Raw genomic sequence first — 8,629 nt, forward strand, 5'->3', positions numbered from 1 at the left:
CTGTATCACCTGTGTCCATGGACTTGACTGGTCTCGGAAATATTTTCAGAGTCCCAGGTGTTGGAGTCAAGTAAGAATAATTTCATCCGAATGAGTGACAAAGTTGTACTCAAGACCGTACCCAAACTCTACACCTACATCAGCCAACTAACAACTTCCACTTGCTCACTGGAGTTCTAAAATTACTCCTTTTCAATAATTTATTTTTAGACAGTTTACAATCATATTTTTATCAAACTACACAATAAGACATGATAGATATTACAGCTTAATTTTCTGTTAAAGCATGATTTTCTGTAAAGCTGCTTTGAAACAATGTGTGTTGTGAGAAGCGCAATACAAATAAAAAAAAACTAACTTGGCTTAAATGTGTTAAATTCCTTTCATTAGCAGTTCAGTACATTTTACTTCCTATCACTTTAAACTCCAATTTGACTTACTGTTGTCATGTGTTGTAAGGATGAGGTGAGAGAGCAGGATCTACATGCAGCAATCCTTTAATTAACAATGACAAGAAGGCGAGGATACACAGGAGATGATGACTTGGGTTAAAAACTAGACAGTTGTTAGAGTTAATATAAACAAAACAATGAACAAGAACTGACAAGGATGAAACTGAACTAGAAGGTATATATACACAAGGTGCTGATGAGGGAATGGAGAACAGGTGGCTGTGATGAGGAACAGATGGCAGTGATGAGGGCAGTGCGTTCTAGGAAATGTAGTCCAGGGAAACGTAGTTTCTGAGGATGAAAACCACTTCAAAATAAGAATCCTAGGTAACACGGTGACTGTGACTGACAACTGTGGGGTGTAGCCAATTAAATTCAAATTACAACTCATGAATCGAGAGGAAACTAATTCTGAAATTTTGATCTGGTAATTCTATCCCTGGTATGAACATGATGCCGTAAGCTTTTTTAGGACAGTGACAAAAAAAAAGAAAAGAAAAAGAAAGTAATATCAAAATATGACTGCATATGAGTGACAATTGTGTCCATTTTCTCTCCAGAGCAATAACTCTCAATGAAAAGCTGTTGGTTGAGTCCACCAAAGCCATTCATTTTATACTTCAGCTAAGTCTGGAAGTTCATTTAGAGAGTGGATTCAGAGATCAAAAGTCTCCCCATCAGCACAGACTAAGATGAAATTGATCTAAGGCAGGGGTCAGGAACCTATGGCTCACGAGCCACAAGTGGCTCTTTGTTAAAAATCAAGTGGCTCGCTGGGTGTCTCACCATTCACCAACACATGATCGTTTAAAACTTTCTAGGGATAATTTTCCTGCAGAAAGTGTGGGTGCGATTACAAAGCCTGAAGTCAATGGCACTGTTTTGATTGCCTCTCTCCCAAATTTGTCATATAGCCTACTCCTGGTGAACAAGGTTTGAAATGAACACCCGCCAAATGCGGATTTTTCATGCAGAGTATTTTGCTGATGTACCTGCCACTGTGGAAGGCGACCTGTAAGACTTCTCGGAGTGATATATTACAAGAAATTAGACACAAAGATGTGCATTTGACGAAACTTGTGATTATATTTTGAAGAACAGACGAAAGAAAAGCCGCTGATGCGCGTCCGATTTGATATGTGTGCGCAGTGAGCTCTGCTATTCACGAGTGCAATGAAAGTGCTTCTCCAAGACACACACATTCATAGAGTTCTGTGCCTCGTTTCCCAATAACTATTAATCTTAGCTGTTAAGAACATTTTCTATAAGAGATTTTATGAACGTTCGTTATTTTTTATGTGCGCACAGGGTGTGAAATAGCATCCGCCACCCGGCAAATGCAACAAGACTCAATCCAGTTCGTGAGCTCCTCGTTCAAATGCAGGCATTTCATGCGTGAGTAATTTTGCTCATCTACTCGCAACAGGCGGGTGACCTGTAAGACATCTCGGAGTGACAAATGACAAGAATGCTGTTAGTCAAAAAGATACGTGCTTGAAGAAACACACTTTATTATATTTTTAAGAACAGACAAAAGAAAAGCTATGCTCGTGTCTGATTCGCTGTTTGTTCAGAGGCATGCAGTTTGAGCTTGTCTCGTGGAACAAGCACATGTAAAGAGTTATCACTAATTTTTCTCTATTCCATTCAACTGAAAACTGTTTGCAAGAATAATGTTGTGAGAGACTCGACATGGAGGCGAAGGTAGAATCCAAATGCAGAAAGTTTATTTACAATCAGCATACAAATCCAAAACACAAGGCAGAGACGTAGTCGTGAAGCAGGCAAAGTAGTTGTTAACAGGTAATCAGTCCAACCAGGCAAACAGAGCAAAACAGTAATCCAAAATCAGCAATCCAGTAAAGCAGGCACAATGGGCATAACAAGCAGGCAATGAAACAGACAATGAGAATAACGCTTGATAAGGCAGTGAAACTGGCAATATTTCGCAAGGTCACAATGGCAAGGCATGGCTATTTATATGATACAAACAGGAAGTCACCATATAAGAAACAGTTCGGTGTCAGTATTCGGGAGAGGGCTCCCTCTGGCGGTCAGCTGAAGGGATACCAGCCTCATTTGTTACAAATGTAGTCTATGAGAAAGCTGCAAATGATCTCTGATCATCTCATGAGGTGCTGTGAGTTTAGTTTGCTTTATTTCCACGGAGCAGTTCGCTCTTATGCATTGTAAATGCAACACTGCAGGTTCAGTAATATATACAGGTATCTTTGTATTAAAGAAACAAAGACGAAAGTGATTAAATCATAAAGTAATACAAGACACGTTCACCTTGAACCTAAAATTGAGTTCTATTTTATTTTCTTTAGGCAGCATTAACTTTTGGCAGAATTTTTTGGAACACAAGGGAATTTATTAGGCTTATTCATTAAGATGATTATTATAATTATCTTTACATTTATAACTATCTTTAGTTCTTAATTTGTAGGCTATTAATAATATTTCACCTGGTGTCATTGACGGATGCTTGCGTGATGGCAAATGGGGCCGTTGGACATGGTAAATGTTTGGATATGGGGAGGTGGTTATATAAGATTTTTTAATCACTTCGTTATTTTAATTGCTTTTTTCATTTCGTTTAAAGTGCAATTTGAATTTAGAAGTGTCTTTTGTTTAAGTTTTTCGTGTTTCAATAAATTAATTTAATTTTTAAAGCAAAATCAATAAAGCAAAAATATTCACCGACCCTTGGCAAGGGGGTTGACCATATAATCAGATATCGCAATATTTTAAAGGTGATTATTGTTCAAATATTTTTTACATATCAACCAGCCCAAAAGGGAAGTAAAATTTTTCATGAACCCGCACAAACACATGTACTCAATTCCATATTGTCACGTTACCTATTAATTTTTGCATATTTGTTTGTTTTTGTGTTTTTGAGTGGTCTATGGGCAATATAAAAATGTTATTTTATTGAAAAACTTTGTTTTTGAAAATAGTAAATTTCGTTTGTGCTATGGCTTTTTCAAAAAATAAATAAAAAATGCATCCACCAAAAATTAAAAAAATTGACTCCTTAGTGAAAAAAGGTTCCCGACCCCTGATCTAAGGGGTCAAGATTTGTCAGATTAGCTTCTGAAAGTTCGCCCCTGCTGGTAGATGTCCTACACCATTATGTAGCCCATAAGCATTTTTCTCCATTTATAGCCATTCAAAAATAGCTGAAAATTATTTTTTATTATTTATTTATTAATTTTTTGCAAGCAACAAATCACAATCGCAGATATTTCATTATATTATTGACCTTATTTTGCAATGCGGAAGTAAGCAAGCGGCTGCATTTCCTGCAAGTGTGACAGAGTTCCGCTGTCACTGACCACAATTTAAATAACTAGAAGGTAATAAGACCAGAACTTAGTGATATGGGCTTATAAACTATTACACAATCACAGGATGTACAGCAGAATAATATTCTAATGTTAGATACGTTTCTAATGTCAGCATTTGTCTAATGTCTAATGTCAGCATTTATAGTAAAAGAATTCCTGTAAGTATTCACTTGTTGCTGTGTGTTGTTATTGAAGAGATTAATTTGCGTGACGATGCAGTTTTTTTAATGTCTCCATGTAAACCACAATTCATATTTATCTGCAAAACCTCCGATGTTGCCTTTATTTATTTATTTCAAAAGGTGTTCAGCGCCTGATCTCTCATTCATTCTGCCTGTGCAACAGCGTGTGATAAAACGATGACAAAATGTGATAAATGGTTAAACTATTTGTGCTACAAACCAATGTGTTTATGAAAATAATTATTAATGAAAATAATATGATGACACACAGTATATTGCCAGCCTGCAATATTAATCAAAATAATGCAGTATTTTTATGTCGCTAAAGTAGTTGGAGGTGGCTTATACCGGAAGAGGTCCCCATTCAAGGAGGATAATGGCAGCACCCTAGTCACGCTGAAAAATCATGTGGGTAGTCAATGTTTAACTAATTGGGAGGCTCACTCAAAAATGAAAATTCTCTCATCATTTACTCACCGTCATATCATCCCAGATGTGTATAACTTTCTTTCTTCTGCAGAACACAAATTAACATTTTTAGAAGAATATCTCAGTTCTGTAGGTCCATCCAATGCTGGTGGCCAGAACTCTGAATGTCCAAAAATCACATACAGTCAGCTTAAAAGTTATCCGTAAGTCTCCAGTGGTTAAAGAAGGTGTCTGATTGTGTACTGTTGTCCTAGCGACCCTGGATCAATTCCGCCTTTTGTCCCACATTTTATTTTCATCTGATTTCCTGTATCCACTCTTAATATTTATTTTAGTACTACTTACAATAATAAATAAAAATGTTGATTTCATCTCAGTGATTTGGTCACGGTAAATGTCGGTGAGTGCAGAGAAGTGTCTGATCCGGAGGTGGGGTCTGTCGCTTGTACTCGTTCCCTTCCTCTTACTCTCGGCGTTGCTTGTGTGTAGATTGCATCTCTGTATTACTATCATAATATTGTCGTAACCATGTTTTTTGGCAGAAGCCATAGTTTTAATGCAATTAACCATGGTGTTACTACAGTAATATGGTGGTAATACAGTAACCATTGTTCATTTCATGGTTACTATAATTTTACAACAAAATACCATGGTGAAACCATGCTTACTGTAGTAAAACCAAAGTTTTTTTTTTTTAAGGGAAGGTTAAGGTTATGTTTAGGGGTGGGGGTTTTTGTAGGTTGTCTGTGGGACTCTAAATAAACACGATAAACATGCTGCAGTGATGCCCATATACTGTATATTAGTATTTAAATATGGGTGCAAATAGTATCTCACACTATTTGCACCAGGGTGCAACTAGTATCTACTGTACCATTATTTGCAGCAGGGTTGGGGTGCAAATAATATCTGCCACTATTTGTACTGGGGTGTAAATTGCATCTGCCTAACTTTTATGCTGGCTTTATGTGATTTTTGGAGATTCAAAGTACTGGCTACAGTTCACTTGCATTGTATGGACCAACAGATCTGAGATATTCTTCTAAATATAAATACCAATTCTTCTAAAATTCCAAGTAAATGATGAGAGAATTTTCATTTTTGGGTTAACTATCCCTTTAAAAGCTTGAAAGCGACCTAAATTTGTTTCTGCCTTTCTCATCACAGCTCAGGATAGTTGCTAGTGAAGGGCAAACTGAACAATCAGCATTGTCATGACATAATTTTCCTAAGGCTCCAGAGTGATTAGTCACATGACAATTGAAAAATACCTGAGTGCCTATAAGCAAGATGGCAGCATGTTTGGTCACATCCTTAATCCAGAACGACCTGCACTAGCCCAGCAACAGCCTTAGAGATGAATGGGAATGCTATTGTATAGCTCTGTTTGGTTTGAGTTAACACATGACTTCAACATTTCTGTTCTCTTTGGATGGATGGATGAGAGCTGTCAGTAATTGGTGATGTTGTAATGTCACATGTCTGTCTGTTTAGACTTCCTCTCTCAGTCTAAACATTCTCACACACACTTGTTTTTCTGCTGGTTTGTGTCTAAAATCTGGTGAAAGTTCTGTATTTAAGGAAGTTCAACATTGTTGCTTTCTGTTGAATTCAGTCAGACATTAAGAAATCTTATTGTGGTAAAATAAGAAGAGACAAACACTCAAACACTCACTTCTGCTTTCCAAAGACTCTAGATTTCAACCAGCCTCTCAGTATTAGTGTGTATCTTTGGCTATTTTTACTGTTAAGAGGAAGAGTGCTGTTCTTTTACTCCCACATAGCAATGTTTTGTGGTAAAGCGCCGGTCCACATACAGCAATGTATAACTGCAGTTGGACGGCCCAAATCCAGTTTGCAGACAAGGACCACATATATGCCAAACCTCAACTAATCAAAAGTTCTTAACAGACCTGACACTGGACCAGAACAGCTATCAATACAGTTACTGAGTCTCAGTATTTACCCCCACATGGAGTTATCTTGCCCAGATCATTCACATGTGTACATGTAGAATAAATTACTAATCTTAAATAATATATAAATATAATATGTATAGAAACTTCTTGCCCAGTGCAGGGCTTGTAATGAGCTTTTGATCGGCTGAGATTTAGATCACATGTGGCACATGTGAGCTGGGCCATAAAAACATTGTGGGGGCTATAGATCAGATCATTTCTAAAATTAACACTTAAAATGTATTTGGTTTATACACACACACACACACACACACACACACATATATATATATATATATATATATACACACACACTGGTGGCCAAAAGTTTAGAATAATGTACAGATTTTCCTCTTATGGAAAGAAACTGGTATTTTTATTCACCAAAGTGGCATTCAGCTGATCACAATGTATAGTTAGGACATCAATAACGTGAAAAATTACTATTACAATTTCTTCTTAAAACTTCTTAAACTACTTCAAAGTGTGCACGTGCAGCAATGACAGCTTTGTAGATTCTTGACATTCTAGCTGTCAGTTTGTCCAGATACTCAGGTGACATTTCACGCTTCCTGTAGCACTTGCCATAGGTGTGGCTGTCTTGCCAGACACTTCTCACACACCTTACAGTCTAGCTGATCCCACAAAAGCTCAGTGGGGTTAAGATCCATAACACTCTTTTCCAATTATCTGTTGTCCAATGTCTGTGTTTCTTTGCCCACTCTAACCTTTTCTTTTTGTTTTTCTGTTTCAAAAGTGGCTTTTTCTTTGCAATTCTTCCCATAAGGCCTGCACCCCTGAGTCTTCTCTTTACTGTTGTACATGAAACTGGTGTTGAGTGGGTAGAATTCAATGAAGCTGTCAGCTGAGGACATATGAGGCGTCTACTTCTCAAACTAGAGACTCTGATGTACTTATCTTCTTGTTTAGTTGTTCATCTGGCCTTCCACATCTCTTTCTGTCCTTGTTAGAGCCAGTTGTTTTTACCATTTTTTTTTTTTTTTTTGGCAATTTCAAGCATTGTAAAGCCTTCATTCCTTAAAACAATGATTGATCGTTGAGTTTCTAGAGAAAGCTGGTTCTTTTTTTGCCATTTTTGACCTAATATTGACCTTAAGACATGCCAGACTATTGCATACTGTGGCAACTCAAAAACAAACACAAAGACAATGTTAAGCTTAACTTAATAAACCAAATAGCTTTCAGCAGTGTTTGATATAATGGCATGTGATTACTCAAGGATAAGGTGTTGGAGTGATGGCTTCTGGAAATGGGGCCTGTCTAGATTTGATCAAAAATGACTTTTTCAAATAGTGATAGTGCTGTTTTTTACATCAGTAATGTCCTGACTATACTTTGTGATCAGATGAATGCCACTTTGGTGAATTAAAGTACCAATTTCCTTCCAAAACAGCAAAATCTGTACATTATTCCAAACTTTTGGCCACCAGTGTATATATATATATATATATATATATATATATATATATATATATATATATATATTTGGGCTGCAACGGTACACAAAATTCATGGTTCGGAACAGTGCGTACCCTGGTTTTGGAGTCATGGTACGGTACGGTTTTGGTACAGCAGGGAAAACAGAGAATCTTTCTTTAAATTATTTATTTTGAAAACAGTGGCTGATGGGCAACAATTCTTATTGTGAAGGCTCATTTATACATGACTGCACTATGAATATTTCTTCAACAAAATTACAATACAAAACTTAAGAGCCTCTTATAAAAACCATAAATAATAATAAATAATAAAAAAACATAAATAATAATAAAAGTAAAAAAAAAAGTGCAATTATTATAATTGTAACAAAATTAGGACATTAGCAGTGCAGATTACTGTCTTTTGCCTTTCAGCTCACAACATGTACTTATCACTAAATTTTCACGTTTTTTTTTTTTTCTTCAGGAAAATCAGAATATCCACATTATTGGAGCAGAGGGCAGATCTGTTAGCATTGACAATGTCCCCTGTTGTTGAAATATTACTCCCAGTACCGCCGCTCCCTATACGCATATTACGCAGTCTGCATATGGCACCAACTCCCTAGGGGCACACCATCATACCCTAGGGGGGGCACCAGAAACTTCACGAGCTGCCCTTACTCGCATGTTATTCGTTATTCAAGGACCCGGTAGAAGTAGCAGAACACAGTCAATCGCCTTGCGCTCGCACTTTCTCACCGTGCCTTCCCAAATGCTCCCAAACAACAGATTTTAGAGATGGCGGTGGGTCTT

The sequence above is a fragment of the Myxocyprinus asiaticus genome, chromosome 15, assembly GCF_019703515.2.
Source record: "Myxocyprinus asiaticus isolate MX2 ecotype Aquarium Trade chromosome 15, UBuf_Myxa_2, whole genome shotgun sequence".
In the NCBI taxonomy this organism is placed as follows: Eukaryota; Metazoa; Chordata; class Actinopteri; order Cypriniformes; family Catostomidae; genus Myxocyprinus; species Myxocyprinus asiaticus.